Below are 17,952 nucleotides of genomic sequence, written 5' to 3' on the forward strand. Positions count from 1 at the left end.
GTGAAAAGTTAAAAATCAAAATCTACCCTTGCTGTTTGAATTTGCTACTAGTTCATTGATAGGTTCAATTTATTTCCTCTGTTTTGCTGAACAGATCTACTACATATACTATCATCTACTCCTAGACATCCGAATCTCATTAAGCACACCAGTGAGAAAGACAAGGAAGCTAAAGATATACAAGTGAGATGAAAAGGCCCACATGAGTATTGCTGACAATGGCTTCTTTCTGAATTGTTGTTGTAATTGATACATCCTAATTCCTTTTTCATGATATATAGATGCTGATTTGTTTTTTCATATTTGCATTCTTGTACAAGAGTTATGCGTCTGTTAGTAAATTTTAACTTTTTGAGACTTCTTTGTAATTTTAATTTGGATAATAGTAAAGCTTTTTAATACATATGTTGTTAGAATCATTGAGATTTGTTTTATATAAGTTCAATTATGGATTATGAGACGAATTATGAATTATGGAATTTTTGAAAATTTAGATACATATTTTGTGTTAATTTTAATTAAACATATTTAATATTAGGGGTATTTTAGTAAATTTAAAAAATTTAGAGTCAATAATAATTTAACTAAAGATATTTGTTATTAGAGATATTTTAGTAAATTTAAAAAATTTAGAATCAATAATAATTTAACTAAAGATATTTGTTATTAGGGGTATTTTAGTAAATTTAAAAAAATTTAGAGTCGATAATAATTTTAACTAAAGATATTTGTTATTAGGGGTATTTTAGTAAATTTAAAAAAATTTAGAGTCAATAATAATTTAACTAAATATATTTGTTATTAGGGGTATTTTAATAAAAAAATTTAGAGTCAATAATAATTTGACTAAACATGTTTGTTATTAGGGGTATTTTAATAAATTTAAAAAAAAATTAGAATCAATAATAATTTTAACTAAAGATATTTGTTATTAGGGGTATTTTAGTAAAAAATTTAGAGTCAATAATAATTTAACTAAACATATTTGTTATTAGGGGTATTTTAGTAAATTTAAAAAAATTAGAATCAATAATAATTTTAACTAAAAATATTTATTATTAGAGGTATTTTACTAAATTTAAAAAATATTTAACTTTTAGTCATTAATATTTTAATTTGAATGATTAAGGGTAATTTTGACATATTACATAATATGATCAAGATATTTAAACTCAACCAAACAAAAATTTAGTTATTCCTAGGATTATTACATAATATTCTAATGTATTAAATTTTACAACCAAATATGGGAATCATATATTCCAAGTAATCTCATTCCTAGGAATATAATGCCTAGGAATGAGATTACTTGGTAATAAAATTTAATCTTTGAACCACACACACCCTCAGAGTAATCTCTAGCTCATCCCACACTAAGTTATATCAATTAGAAATTATCAAACCACATTCATTTTGTATGCCAAAAAGTTTTAACATGGAAAGCTTTATTGCAAGAATGCAAGTCGGTGTGCAGGTCCTCAGACAGCTAATCAATACAAACATTCAAGTAAAAAGAAAGATAACACAGCAACAACACAACACCTATAGGAATATTTAAAACAAAGCAACAAAGAAAGAAATATCTAAGAATCAGCATTGTTGAGAACAATAACTTGAACGTGTATGCTTAAAGAATCAAAGGCTAAGTTTCACTGGGAAACTGAAGAACACCCAAACGAAGGAAACTTCAACAACAGCTTAAACCAAAATTCACAATCCCTTTAAATTGAAGCAGCAAGAAACTTGAGAACTAAAGCAAGGTTAACAAGGTTAAGCAATGAACTAAATCAGTGTAATTGTAACAAAGATTAACTGAAATAAATCAACTAATTATTCAATGATTCAATCCAAAATAAGAAAACAGTATAATACACCACAGGAGCAGAGCTAATTAATGATTTAAATTTTAATCTGAGTAGCACTAACAGAATCCAAAAAAAATAAATATTCCAGCCGAATCTCAAAACAATCATTTAATAATGCTTCAAATGGGTGTTGACCCGTATACGAATGGTGTAGAACCAACAATTAATCATTCTTCAAGTAATAACAGCAAGGTTTAGAAGTTAGAACCAATAATTAATCATACTTCAACAATTATTATTACAACAAATTAGGTTTATACCTAGGGTTAGTGGAAGACAGAGAAGAATGCAGAGCTGGCGGCGACAGGAACAGTGGCTCGGGTGGAATGGTCGAACAGAGCTGGCGCCGGCAGGAAGACACTCGCGATGGCAACTGGCGCTGGCGGTGGCTGCGATTTTGACGGCTGAAAGGAAAGCTTGTTGTGCGAATGAAAAGCTGGCACCACGGGTCTGTGCAGGTGAGTGACTTCCACGGACCTTGCGACAGCGGCGGTGGCTGGACGGAGGTTGCGCCGGAAGCTCGCGGGGGAGACTGAACGTGGTGAAACCGTGAGAGCGAGAGGTGAGAATGGAGGGAGGGGAGGCTCGAGAGTGGGTGTGTGCAGTGTGGGTTTCTGGGTGAAAGAGTCTTAGGGTTCCATTTGGGGCCAAGCAAAACGCGTTTTTCACTTTTTTGGCAAAATTCAAAAATCGGCCGGGTTACGGTTCGGTTCGACCGACCGGTTCCCGGCCAGTTTGACGATGTAACTTCGGTTTTTGAATTGGACGGTTTTGTTTATTTGTTCAAATCGTGTTTACTAATGGTTTCCAGTTCGACCGGTTCGACCGGTCGGTTCGAACCGATTTTCAAAACATTAGCTTATCAACTCCCCGAACAGTACTATAAGAATCGGTACTGAACATACCCCTGTAATTGTACAGGCTCCCATAGCAATAACATATTTTGGTTCGGGCATTTGCTCATATAATCTAACTAAAGAATGAGCCATTTTCATAGTTACTGTGTCCGCTGTTAAAATAAGGTCTGCCTGCCTAGGACTAGATCGCGGTACCAGTCCATAACGATCAAAGTCGAATTATGATCCTATTAATGAAGTAAATTCAATGAAGCAACAACTGGTACCATAGAGAAGCGGTTATAAACTGGATAGTCTTGACTAATTTAAAAGATCAATTAATGTAGTTGAAATAACTGAATTTTAGGTTGTTTGATTTAAATGTTTTTTTTATTATCTAAATATTAAAGAATTAAGACCATTCTAATGCCTCTTTTCGCCATGCATAAACTGAACTAATAATTAGGATAAACACAAAAATTAAGAAAAATAAATAGATAAAGCAGTACATATATAATACATGTTTTCTTTGGTATTTGTGACATACATTTTATGTTTATGAAATAATTGTTTTGGGAATCATATCATGTATCTAATATGAAAAAATCACACCATCCAAAAAATTAATGAAAAATTTGATTTTCATCTAATATCGCATTGTTAAGTTCCAAAGAAATAACGTTTGAGAATTTTATGTAATTACTTTATTTTTTAATTTATTTCAAAGTACATCATATTTGTATAAAATATGCCTCATTTTTCTCACTAGGTTGTTTAAATTACTCTAATCAAATTTTCTCTACAATAAAAAAAAAGTCTAAAATAAAATTTACATGAAAAAGTATAGATAACCAACATTTTTAAACAATGTGAATTAATAAAGTTAAAAGAATAAATTAATCTTAAATTTAATCTACTTAATATACTAAAACTGGGTTTTTCTCCCGCTAATAAGGGTGACGTGTCGATCTCTCGTGAGTCTGTTTTCCCTCCAAAACGAATGAAATTTTTCATCTATTCTAAATTATTTTATGAAAAATACCTTTATTATAATTATATTATTATATTATAATTAATATTTAATGAATAATATATAATTATACTAATTTAGGTACATATCTTCATTATAATTATATCAAATCAATATTTAATACACTATTAAACTACTTATCAATTATAAAAACCGATTTTATCTATAAAAAATAATGAAACATGTATCTTTTGATATTATATTAATATAGTAAGTAGACATTATGATATAATAATATCTTTAATTGTATTATAATTAGCTCATAAATAATGTATGATTATATATTATTTTAGGAAACTTTTTTCATTATAATTATATCAAATCAATATTTAATTATGATAAAATATATTAATTATAATTATATTATAAAAATATAATAATTACGATAGTTATGTTATATATTTTAATCATTTATGTAAGTAAATAAACTAGAAAACAATCAAATCAAATCATGACGGTAAATAAATAATATAGAATAATATTATACATTTAATTGCATTATAATTAACTCATGAATAATGTATGATTATATTATTTTAGAAAAATATTTTTATTATAATTATATCAAATTAATATTTAATATATTATTTAAATCTATTTTTTATATAACAATAATATTATATATATTTATATATCACTTTTTTAAACTCATTTTTACAAATATTGGCATATAATTAATATAGATAATATATATACTTAATAAATATCTTTATTAAATTAATTATAACGATTAATACAAGACAATCTCATAAGTATAACCTAATTATAGCAAGAATTTTCATAAAAATAATTGACTACTAATTTGAATATAATTGATATAGTTAAATTGATACAACCGATAAGATTGAGAATATGTAGTAACTATAGTAATATTATTATATCAATTATAATAATAATTCACGTGACTTCATGTACAGTAATTTTTGAATTATAATTGTCACATAATTATACTTGAATATTATTTAATTTTAGATGTTTTATAGGTAATATTCATTATCACATGAATTATCGTCATTATTCAATTATTATTATTATTATTATTATTATTATTATTATTATTATATAATTGATATAGTTCTAATTCTCATTTATATGTAATAATTTTATTAGTATGTATTCACAGTTTTAATCAATATATAATAATAATAATATTATATGGACATAAAATTAATTAGTTAACAAATTGAATTTAGCTTATGGATTTTTATTTTCTACTCAAATTTTTAATCATTAGTGATTTTATTTTTTATATTTACAGTAAATTTTGACTATAAAAAAATTAGTTTTGATTGTTTTTTATTTTATTTATTTACAGTCATAATTAAATTTGATATAATTATAATAATATAAAGCTGCTTCATATATAGCAATAATATTATAAAAAATATTATTGCACGATTGTAGAATAAAAAATAATCATATATATAAAACGAAATAATTATAACAAAAAAATTAATACATGTGATTTAAATATTTTTAATAGCTGGTAACATGGAGTTTAACAAAATATAATTTGAAACTCCATGAACATGAACCTAAGTTGCCATGCATGAAACTCCATGAACCAAGGATTTGAATTTTCTGAATAAGGACTTGTATCTCTTGTATTTTCATGTTCTATCACTTGCTTGAGGACAAGCAAAATTTAAGTTTGGTGTTGTGATGTTAGGGCATCTTGGCTAGTTTCACAAGCCATTTTTAGTTTGTTTTAGAGTAGTTTCATACATTTCTTAGGCAATAAGTAAGTATTTGGATGAGAAATTCATGCTTGTCTTGATTCAATCAAACATTATTAATTTTGTGCATTTTTATGAGATTTATGCCATAATTACTTGTGTGCTAAGAATGAGGCAAATTCTTGTGACTATAGCAAAGCAAAGGGAAGCAACGTTGGAGCCAAAGTTGGTGCTCCAACATTGCTGGAAATGTTGCTCCTCACAGCCTGAAAGGGTATACTTCAAATAAGAATAACTTGAGCTACAGAGCTCCAAATGTGGTGATTTTAAAAGCATTGGAAAGTAGGAATCCAGAGTTTTCTAGAAATATATGGCACTACATGGTGGACACTAAAATTGAGGGAGAAAACATGCCCCAAAAGTGCAAAGATGAACATAGTACCAACATGTAGTCAGGCCAGCTGACCTCGACATCTTCCATGGAGTATAACTCAAGTTGTAGATCTCCAAGCTACGAGATTTTAACGGCATTGGAAAGTAGACATTGAGAGCTTGCCAACAATATATAATAGTATGGGGTGGACAATGCATTTGAGCTCCATAATCTGGCGTTTTCGACCATGTTGGTGTGCCAACATTGCCTCCAACGTTGCACACCGACGCCAGCGACTCTGTCCCCTTCAAAGGAGCATAACTTGAGTTGCAGATGTCCAATTGAGGTGATTTTGGTTAGAAATCTGACATTCATATCTTTCCAACCATATGTAATAGTCTATAGTGGGCATCAAATTGGCAACGTTGACAAGAGGACAAACTGATGTTTCAAGGCTTGATGTGCTACATTCAGATTTGGAATTTGAGAATTTAGCATCCACGCGCACGCGTAAGTGACGCGCACGAGTGGATGTGCGAACGTTGGAGGTCCAACGCTGCCTCAAACGCTGCCTCCAATGTCCATGATAAGATTTTAGAAATGGAAGTTGAGAATTTTGCATCGACGCGTACACGTCAATGACACGTACGCGTGAACATACTTTTTCAGCCCAACCACGCGCACGCATATGGCACGCGCACGCGTGAAATGGAAAATTTGACCATTCACGCGTATGCGTAGGTCATGCGTACACATGAATAGTAGAACGTTGGCCCTCCAACGTTGAGTCAAACGCCAAGGATAGCAAGCAGAACTGAATTTTCAAAGTGGCGTTTGATTCAACGTTTGCCCTCAAACATGATCACCAACGTTAAGGCCAATTCAATTCCAAATTGAACCTATGCCCAATAATGAAAGTGAGTTGCCAATGCCCAACCCTGGAGAATTGCTCCTAACTGCTTCAACCAAGGCCCACATCCAAATACTGGATCCAATTGAAGATGAGAAGAGGGTTATAAATAGAAGAATTATTGAAGATTGAGGGAGCTTTCGGGAGGCCCTGAGGGGGCTCTGGAAGTTCAGCACTCTGTTTATTTTTCTTCTGCACTTTTCCCTTTTGTTTATGTACTTTCTTTTTCTTTTACTTTCTAGCTATGCTTTAATTTTTCTGCACTCTTCTTCTTTGTAAATTGAATTGAGCTATGACCAACTAACCCCATTTCATTGGGTTAGGGAGCTCTATTGTAATTCAATGGATGAATAGTAGTTTTAATCTTCTTCTTCTTTCTTTTATCTTGATTTTTGTTAGAAAGCTTTTGGTCTTAATTCAATTGGATAGTTGTCTTGAGGGAGAAGCTATCCATAATTGGAATTCTTCGGATCCTTGAGAAAGGGATGAAGAATTCATGCTAGATTTGCTTCCTCACATTGGATTAGATTGGGGGCTGGATGGATATAGTGACATGTAATCCTACCAATACTTTAATCTATGAATTTGTGTGGTATAGTCAGTGACCGAACTTCAACTCTTCCCATGAGCAATTAAATCAAGATATTGGGTAATTGTTCATGATTAGAGAGATTGGTGAGCCAAGACATTGGGATCCAATCATCTAAGATTGCCAAGCAATGTCAATGAATGCATTGATTAAGGAAGAGATGAAAATGATTTGATTCGGAGAGTTCAATATCTCCCGAAACCCAATGAATCCCCTACTCAGATCTTACCCATTCTATTTACTTTCTGTTCTTTACTTTCATGCTAAACCCCCATCCCTATTTAATTTCCTACAATTTAAGATTTTGTCATTTAATTTCTTGCAATTTAATTCCTGTTATTTACCTTCTAGCAATTTAAGTTTCCCGCCAAATTTACTTTCTACAATTCTCAACCAAATCTGATTTTGCTCAACTAGAACAATTCACCAATTATAATTGATCGATCTACCAATCCTTGTGGAATTCAACCTCACTCTACAGTGACTTTTTACTTGACGACGAACCGGTGCACTTGCCAGCAAGAAAATTGTTGAGAGACAGTTTTCGGATGAATCACTTCCTCACTTAAGGATACTCACGTACAACCCGCTCAGCGGCACCAAAAATGAAACACCAGCACCAAAAGTTGACTTGAAAACTGATTCGGTGTGGGTTGGGAAGAAACGGAGGGAGGTGGAAGGGAAAGACAGCTGGTGACGTCACTTACGGTGCTTGTTGTATGGACGACTTCTCCGCCACTGCGCTCTCTACCGACCTCCTCATCCACTACGGCCACAGCTGCCTTATCCCCATTGATTCCACCACCATCCCCTGTCTCTATATCTTCGTTGACATCAAAATCGACGTTTCCCATTTGGTTGATACCGTTAAATTGAACCTCGAATCTCGTGCCCAGAACCTCGTATTAGCTGGTATTATTCAGTTTGCATATTCAATTAGGGCTGCAAAGCCGGAATTGGAGTAATCAAGGTTTAGGGTTTTTGTACCGCAGTCCAAGCCTCTTTCAGCTGGTGAGTTCTTGGCTGCACTGCTCCCAAGGTTTCATTAATGGATTTGTTTAGTGAGAATCCTGAGAATAGTGTTTTAGTATTTGTAGCTGATGGAAGGTTTCATCTTAAGGCGATCATGATAGCTAATCCTTAGATTAAGGCTTTTAGGTTTGACCCTTACATTGGGAAGTTATTTCTGGAAGAATATGATCACGTGGGAATGAAGAAATCTAGAAAAGGTGCGATTTTGAGAGCGAGGGAGGAAGCTCGGAATTGGGGTGTTGTTTTGGGACTTTGGGTAGGCAAGGGAACCCTAAGATTCTGGAGAGATTGGAAAAGAATATGAAGGAAAAAGGGTTCCTTTACACTGTTTTCTTGATGTCTGAGATTAGCCTTGCAAGGATTGCATTGTTTGAGGACTCCGTGGATGCTTGGATTCATATTGCTTGTCCTCGGTTATCGATTTATTGGGGTGATACTTTTGGGAAACCAGTGCTCAATCCCTTCGAGGCAGAGATCGTGTTGGGGGTGATACCTGGCTGGTGGGAGAAGAAGAAAAATGTGTTGGTGGCAAAGGTGCAGGAAGGTTGTGAAGATGGTGGTGTAAGTTGCCAGAAGAGTGGTGATTCTTCCTGTGAGTGTAGCTGTGGAGAAGATGAAAATGAAAATGGAAATAGCAATTTTCATGGTGAATATCCAATGGACTATTATTCTCAAGATGGTGGGGAGTGGAATTCCTCTTATGTGAAGAAGTCCTCTCGTCCTGTAAGGAGAATTTCTGTATCTTCGGTTGCTACTAGTGCCATTTCTCAGCAGTCTTAAACTTTCTGTAGGTTATAGATTTCGATATTTTGTTTGTTGATGGATGTTTCATTCACTTTTTGTCATATTTTATTAGTTTTTGTTCAAAAATCACATTTCTAGACTTCACTATGGGTTTGTGTTTTTTTCTATAATTTCAGGTATTTTTTAGCTGAAATTGAGGGACCTGAGCAAAAATATGATTCAGAGGCTGAAAATGGATTGCAGATGCTGTTGGATTCTAACCCTCCTGCACTTGAAATGGATTTTCTGAAGCTACAGCAGTCTAATTAGCACGCTCTCAATTATGTTGGAAAGTAGACATCTTGGGCTTTCCAGCAATATATGATAGTCCATACTTTGCCCGAGATTTGATGGGCCAAACTGGCATTTAAACGCCCACTAGAGACCCTTTTTTAGCATCAAATGCCAGAACTGGCACCAAAGCTGGAGTTAAACGCCCAAACTGGCATCCAAGCTAGTGTTTAACTCTAGAAATGGCACATGCACGTGAAAGCTAGAAAGCTCAGCCCAAACACTCACCAAGTGGGCCCCAGAAGTAGATTTCTGCACTCTCTGCATCTAGTTACTCATTCTCTGTAAACCTAGGTTACTAGTTGAGTATAAAAACTACTTTTAGAGATTTATTTTGTAACTTATGACATTTTTTTACAAAGCCTATTGTATCTTCTATAGTATGAACCTCTAAACCCCATAGGTGGGAGTGAGGAGCTTTGCTGTGTTTCCATGGATTAATGCAATTACTATTGTTTTTTTCTATTCAATCACGTTTGTTTCTATTCTAAGACACTCACTCATATTTCAACATGGAGAATGTGATGATCCATGACACTCATCATCATTCCCCAACTTATGAACGCGTGCCTGACAACCACTTTCGTTCTACATGAGCTCAACGTAGTCATTGGGCGACAGCTTGAGTGCGTATCTCTTGGGTTTCTAATCTACGAGTTTGACCTGCATCTCCTGACAACAGAGCACTCAAACTCGTGAGAGCAGAATCTTCGTGGTAGAAGCTAGAACCAATTGGCAGTATTCTTGAGATCTAGAAAGTCTAAACCTTGTCTGTGGTATTCCGAGTAGGATCTGGGATGGGATGACTGTGACGAGCTTCAAACTCGCAAATGTTGGGCGCAGTGACAGTGTGCAAAAGGATACATGTATCCTATTCCGACACAAGTAAGAATCGACAGATGATTAGCCAAGCGGGAAATCGTAGATGACATATTTTCACTGAGAGGATGGATGGTAGCCATTGACAACAGTGATCCACCAACATACAGCCTGCCATGGAAGGGACATGCATTTTTAGAAGAAGAAGACAGTAGGAAAGCAGAAATTCAGAAGACAGAGCAACACCGAAACCTCAACCTGCTCTCTATTATTGAATAACAAGTACCATTCTTTTCATGCTCTTTTACTTTTCACAAACAAAATCCTTTTTATTATTAATCTCCTGACTAAGAGTTACAAGATAACCATAGCTTGCTTCAAGCCGGAAATCTCCGTGGGATCGACCCTTACTCACGTAAGGTATTACTTGGACGACCCAGTGCACTTGCTGGTTAGTTGTGCGGAGTTGTGAAAAGTGTGATCACAATTTCGTGCACCAAGTTTTTGGCGCCGTTGCCGGGGATTGTTCGAGTTTGGACAACTAACGGTTCATCCTGTTACTTAGATTGGGAAAAATTTTATCTTTTTTTTGGTTTAGAGTCACTAGAGTTGCATCTTCTATTTTTTCTTCTTTTCTTTTCAAAAATCTTATTTTTCTTTATTAATTTTTTATTTTTCTTTGAGTTTAGTTTCATGTTTTAAGTTTGGTGTCTTCTGTGTTTTTGTTTTCTTAAAAATTTTCAAAATTTGTTCTTGGTGTTCATCTTGATCTTCAAAGTGTTCTTGGTGTTCATCTTTACATTCAGATTTTTCTTCTTTGTTTTCTTTGTTTTGATCTAAAAATTCTAATTTTGGTGTTATTTTATTGTTTTTCTCTTTCCTCATTAAATTCAAAAATATATATTCCTTTATTTACTCATTATTTTCGAATCCCTTGGGTTGAATTGGTCAAAATTTTTAAAATCATATCTTTTTAAAATTTTTAAAATCATATCCTTTTCAATTCATATCTTTTAAATTCTTTAAAAATCATATCTTTTTCAAAACTTCCTAACCACCTTCTCCTCATAAAAAATTTTCAAATCTTTTTAAATAATTAATTATTTTAGTTTCCAATTTATTATTATTATTTATTTAGGTCCGAAAAAAAATTATTAAAATAAAATAAAATAAAATAAAATTTTATTCACAATTCACATCACCTTCCTTTCTCCATCATGGACCTAAGTGGAACTGAACAGTCCAAAAGGACTCTGAGGTCATATAGTAACCCCACTACTGCTTCATATGGGGGTAGTATCTGTATACCCCCCATTAGAACCAGTAATTTTGAGCTAAATCCCCAGCTTATTATCATGGTACAGCAAAATTGTCAGTATTCCGGTCTTCCACAAGAAGAACCTACTGAGTTTCTGACACAGTTCTTACAGATTGTTGACACGGTACGTGATAAGGAAGTAGATCAGGATATCTACAGATTATTACTGTTTCCATTTGTAGTAAAAGATCAAGCCAAAAGGTGGTTAAATAACCAACCTACAGCAAGCATAAAAACATGGAAACAGTTATCAGAAAAATTTCTGAATCAATATTTCCCTCTAAAAAGGATGACACAGTTAAGGCTGGACATCCAAGGCTTTAAATAAGAGGATAATGAATTTCTTTATGATGCTTGGGAGAGGTATAAAGAGATGCTAAGGAAATGCCCCTCTGAAATATTTTCAAAATGGGTGCAGTTAGACATCTTCTACTATTGGCTTACAGAAAAGGCCCAGATATCTCTAGACCACTCAGCTGGTGGATATATACACATGAGAAAAACAATTGAAGAGGCTCAAGAGCTCATAGATACGGTTGCTAGAAATCAGCATCTGTACTTAAGAAGTGAGTTCTCCATGAAAGAAGAGGTTAAGGCAGTATCCACTGAATTTAGTCCTCCAGAACAAGTTGCTGAACTCAATCAACAACTCTTTTCTATAACGAAACAGCTAGCAGAATTTAAGGAGATGCTACGAGAACCAAAGATGCTAACCAGAATATGAAAAAATAATTAAATCAGACAAAACAACAATTATCCAAGCAGATAACAGAAGAATGCCAAGCTGTTCATTTAAGGAGTGGAAAGACATTGAATGTCTCAAATCAAAGCAGCAGGAAGCCAAGAAAAGAACATCTGACAGAGGATGACCAATTCACTACCTAAAATCCCTCTGAGGATCGTAAGAGCCCAGAGAGGAATAATTCTAGCATTTAAACGCCAGAAAAGTGTCAAAAACTGGCGTTAAACACCCATTTAGCTGCCAACTCTGGCGTTCAAATGCTAGAAAAAGCAGCAACCTGGCATTAAACGCCAATAAAGATGCCAGTTTTGGCGTTCAAACGCCAGAAAAGGGTGGCAATCTGGCGTTAAACGCCCATTCAGCATCCAATTCTAGCGTTCAAACGCCAATGAGGGATCAGGCACCTGCAAGTGCTGATAATAACCCTCCTAAGCACACTTCTCCAACCACTTCTGCATGAAATAAATCTGCAGCAACTAAGGTTGAAGAATACCAAGGCAAGATGCCTTATCCACAGAAACTCCGCCAAGTGGAACATGATAAACAATTTGCTCGCTTTGCAGACTATCTCAAGACTCTTGAGATAAAGATTTCATTTGCAGAGGCACTTGAGCAAATACCTTTTTATGCTAAGTTCATGAAAGAGATCTTAAGACATAAGAAGGATTGGAGAGAAAATGAAAAAGTTTTCCTCACCAAAGAATGCAGTGTAGTCATTTTAAAAAGCTTACCAGAGAAGCTTAAAGATCCCGGAAGCTTTATGATACCATGCACATTAGAGGGTGCTTGTACCAAGACAGCTCTATGTGATCTCGGGGTGAGTATCAACTTGATACCTGCATCCACTATCAGAAAGCTTGGTTTGACTGAAGAAGTCAAACCAACCCGGATATCTCTCCAACTTGCTGATGGCTCTATTAAAATGCCATCAGGCGTAATTGAGGACATGATTGTCAAGGTTAGGCCATTCGCCTTTCCCACTAACTTTATAGTGCTAGAAATGGAGGAGCACAAGAGTACAACTCTCATTCTAGGAAGACCTTTCCTAGCAACTGGACAAACTCTCATTGACGTCCAAAAAGGAGAAGTGACCCTAAGAGTCAATGAGGATGAGTTTAAGTTGATTGCTGTCAAAGCTATGCGCATCCAGACACATCAAGAGACTGCATGAGCATTGATATTATTGACTCCCTGGTGGAGGAGGTTGATAAACTCCTATTTCATGGTTTATCTTGTGCTCAATTGAGTGATTTATATCAAGTCCTTGCCCACTTATTCATATGATTTGCATGGTTTTACATTCTCCTTCCTGATTTTGTGCTATGATTGAAAACATGCTTCTTTGGCTTTTATTTTCTTTTATTTAAATCCTCTCTTATTATCATTCGATGCCTTGATATGTGTGTTAAGTGATTTCAGAGTTTATAGGGCAAGAATGGCTTAGAGGATGGAAAGGAAGCATGCAAAAGTGGAAGGAATACAAGAAATTGAAGGAACTGCAAAGCTGTCAGCCTGACCCTCTCGCACTAAATCGATCATAACTTGAGCTACAGAGGTCCAAATGAGACGGTTTTAGTGGTGTTTGAAAGCTAATGTCCGGGGCTTCGATTTGATATATAATTTCTTATAGTGGCCATACCGCTAGGTGACGAGAACGTGTGCTCCATGCGGACGCGTCGCAGTGACAAAAATCAGCGTGACAGATTTCGTCTCCAGCGATTTCTGGGCTATTTTTGGCCCAGTTTCAAGCCCAGAAAACACAGATTAAAGGCTGCAAAGTGAAGGAATGAAGGGAGACGACTGATAATTCACTTTTCATAATTTAGATGTAGTTTTTAGAGAGAGAGGTTCTCTCATCTCTCTTAGGATTTAGGATTAGGATTCCTCTTAAAGGATTTAGGATTTCTTCTTCTCAATTTCCAGGTTCAATGTTTCTTTTATTTATTTTTCTAATTTAATTTATGAACTTTTCAATGTTAGATTTGAATATTCTATTTAATATAATTTGAGGTATTTTCAGATCTATGATTTGTTTCTTTTATTTATGATATAAATAATTTAGAATTTTTCCTTTTGGCTTTGGTTAAGTAATTGGTGACGCTTGAGTTATCAAACTCGAGGTGTTGACTGAAAATTGGAATTCTTTGCTGATTAATTTGGATTTCACTAACTCTAGTCTTTTCAAGGGAAAGACTAGGACTTGAGGATTCATATTGATTTATCCACCTGAATTACCTTCGTAGTTAGAGTGGGAGCAAAATCCAATTCTCATCACAATTGATAAGGATAACTAGGATAGGGCTTCCAGTTCTCATACCTTGTCAAGAGCTTTTCTAGTTATTAGTTTATTCCTTTTGCCATTTACTATTCTTGCTTTTTATCTTATACATAAAAAAACCCCAAAACATATCTTTTTCCATAACCAATAATAAATCATACCTCCCTGCAATTCCTTGAGAAGACGACCTGAGGTTTAAATACATCGGTTATCAATTTCAAAGGGGTTTGTTACTTGTGACAACCAAACTTTTGTAAGAAAGGAATTCTTATCGGTCTAGAAGCTATACTTACAACGGGAATTTATTTGTGAAAATTCTAGATCGTGCGAGAGTTTCGTTCTTCAAAATGGCGCCGTTGCCGGGGAATTGCAAACGTGTGCCTTATTATTGGTTATTGTTAATATTTTTCAAAAAAAAAATTTCAGATTTTTATTTTAAAAATTTTATCTTATCTTATCTTATTTTTCAAAATTCAAATATTTTTTTTCAAAAATTATATCTTTTTCAAAATCTTATCTTATCTTTTTTCAAAAATCATATATTTTTCAAAATCTTATCTTATCTTTTTTTTTTTCAAAAATAATATCTTTTTTCAAAATATTTTCTTTTTGTTAGTTTTTGTTTCTATTTTTTCCTACTACTATGAACTCTCACCCCTTTGGCTTTGAGTCTGGTTACAATTATGTTGCAGGAAGAGGAAATTACAATGAGAACAGGCATCAAGGTTGGAAAAATCAAAGATGGGAGGAGCCACAAGGATTTGATCAACCCTCATGGCAACAACCACCTCCAATGACTATCAACAACCATTCTGTGATGCATATCAAGACAGTGGCTATGGTGAGTGCTCTTTTGATTATCAACAACCACCACCATATGCCTATGAACCCCCTCCTCAACATAACCTTGGACCACCATACTCACAAGCCCCTTTCCGCCATTCACCTCCATATGACCCTAACCCATATCCACCATACCAACCACCCAATGAACCGTATGAACCATATATAGAACCACCCCAATTCCACCCCAATTACTCCCAAAAACCACCGTCTCAATATACACCATCTCCATATCCATCAATCCAAGAGCACTATGATCCTACTTATGATAGCCGAGCGCAACAAGAATCAAGAGATCCTACTAAAGACGGATGGTCAACTTAGAGCTCTTTATGGCATTAAGAGTAAGAGAAAGATGGTCAGTGGTAAGAATTGTCCTACAAGGTTCATTATGGTTGGAAGCTTTAAGTTTAAACGCAAAGATTGGTGTAGAGCTCAATTGAATGGGTCTAGGAAGTTGTTTGGACGCTTCAGTGAGAATTCTAAGGCTGAACCACCCGAATGGAATCATGATAATCAACTTGAAGACGGGTGTAGAAACAAGATTTGGGATCCAGGAATATATGAGGATCAATTTTGGGAGCTCAAAGCTTGTGAAGAACTCCATCAAAACTTGAGGAATTTACTTGGTATTGATAGAGCTTATTGGAAGTCTAAGCATTGGTGGAAGTTTCAAGACGAGTTCAAGCACAAGCCGCCATGACAAGGAGCTCACCAAATGTCCAACTTAAGGACTTTAACTAAAAGTGCTAGGTGGGAGACAACCCACCATGGTATGATCGTTCCTTTTTCAATTATAATTTTATTTAGTTTTGTTTGTTTTTGAGTTTTTATTTTATTTTATTGAATCTAAAATTATTCATAACATCTGCATCAGCATCTGCATACTGCATTCTGCATTTTGCATTAAAAAAAAAACACATGCATGCGATGCGTAAGCGTCGCTGACGCGTCCGCGTCACAAGTGCGTTGGGAAGAAAAGAAAAGTGAACAGAGAGTCATGCGAAAGCGTGGCTGGAGGCGTGCCTTTGGCACAATTTGACCCACGCGACCGCGTCGTTGACGCGTCCGCGTCATGTGGGAATAATGCCTCCCACGCGTCCACGTCACCCATGCGAACACGTGACCTGAAAATCGACGTAAAAAAGGGTGTATGGTAGTAAGTTGAGCTGGAATTTGGCTAGAATCATGCTAGACGCACAAGCTCTACCACGCGAATGCGTGCTCCACGCGTCCACTCGTTTTCAAAATATGGCCATTCACGCAATCGCGTCAATCACGCGAACGTGTCACCCTAAAATTTGGCAAAATGAGTTTCAAACAGAGAGTTGCGCGACTGCGAGGCTGCCCTCGCGCTAATGGCACAAATCACTCCACGCAAACGCGTGACTCACGCGTCCGCGTCACTTCATAGAAGCACTATCTGCGCGAACGCGTGACCCACGCGCTCGCGTCGCCTGTGCCGCACAGCTTATCCAGATCAGCCAAATATCTTATCTTTTCTTCCCTAAATCTAAATCTTTTCTTTCCCCTTCTTATTTCTTTCTTCCTTATTTCTTACTTTCTTTTTCTTTATCTCTTTAACTTCTCATCATTCTTCACTCTCATTCTATTTTACTTAATTTATTTGCATACTTTCATTCATTGCATTCATGCATATTTTTATTGGTGTTAAATTTTCTTTTTCAATTGTTGTATCTTTTCTGGTATTATTCTGGTGCTTAGTGACTTGTTTTACAATGTTGGGTGATATTATTTTTCTGTCAATGTCAATCTTTTATGATCCCTGTATTCCTTTTGCATTAACATGAATTTATATTATCTTTCATTATCTACTAACTCTCTCCCCCATTGTTGCACTTTTTTTCACTATTGATATGCCATTTGCTTTTACTGTTTTCTCACTTGCATGTTGTAGCTACCATGTAATTGAGACCCTCATCATTTGGCATTAACCAACCCATATTTTATTTATTTTCTTATCTTTATTTCTGGGTTACTTTTCTTCCTTTTTCTCTTCTTTTAGGATGGCCACCGAGGAAGGGAAAGGGAAAGCTTCTACCTGGGGAGACAGGCAAGTCAATCTGCACAATCTATAGAGAAAGGCATCAGTTGAAGCAGCCCGTCCACTTGTACATCTTAGCATGCATCGAGGACGGTGCAATCTTTAAGTGTGGGGAGGTCGATACCAATCTCCATGGGTTAGTTATTCTCTTCTCAATACCAATGTCTTATTTTCTTTATTAGTTCATTGTTGCATTTGCATATTTGATTGCATGTTTGTTTGATTTTATGCATTTAGTTACTACTTGGTTGAAGTAATATTTTCTTTTTCAAGAAATTTTTATAGTATTTCACTAATTTAAATTGAAAAATTTTTGTTAAGAACACACAACCCGTAAGATTTTAAGCTTAACCATAAGTTTTTATTCTTGTGTGTTTTCCTCTCTATGATTACAATCTTTGCTTTGTTCCATTCTATATGTCCAATAATTAGTGTATTTACATGCTTGCATATGATTGAGGCTATTATTTGAATTTTTACTCACTTATCCCAAATAAGCCTA

General features: G+C 34.8%; 1 pseudogene; it reads left to right on the forward strand.

Moving 5' to 3' along the window:
* The first annotated feature begins 5,576 nt into the window (after nucleotides 1-5,576).
* Nucleotides 5,577-9,091, forward strand: LOC130963193 (uncharacterized; annotated as a pseudogene).
* The last annotated feature ends 8,861 nt before the right edge of the window (nucleotides 9,092-17,952 follow it).

The sequence above is a fragment of the Arachis stenosperma genome, chromosome 2 (assembly GCF_014773155.1).
Source record: "Arachis stenosperma cultivar V10309 chromosome 2, arast.V10309.gnm1.PFL2, whole genome shotgun sequence".
NCBI classification, from domain to species: Eukaryota; Viridiplantae; Streptophyta; class Magnoliopsida; order Fabales; family Fabaceae; genus Arachis; species Arachis stenosperma.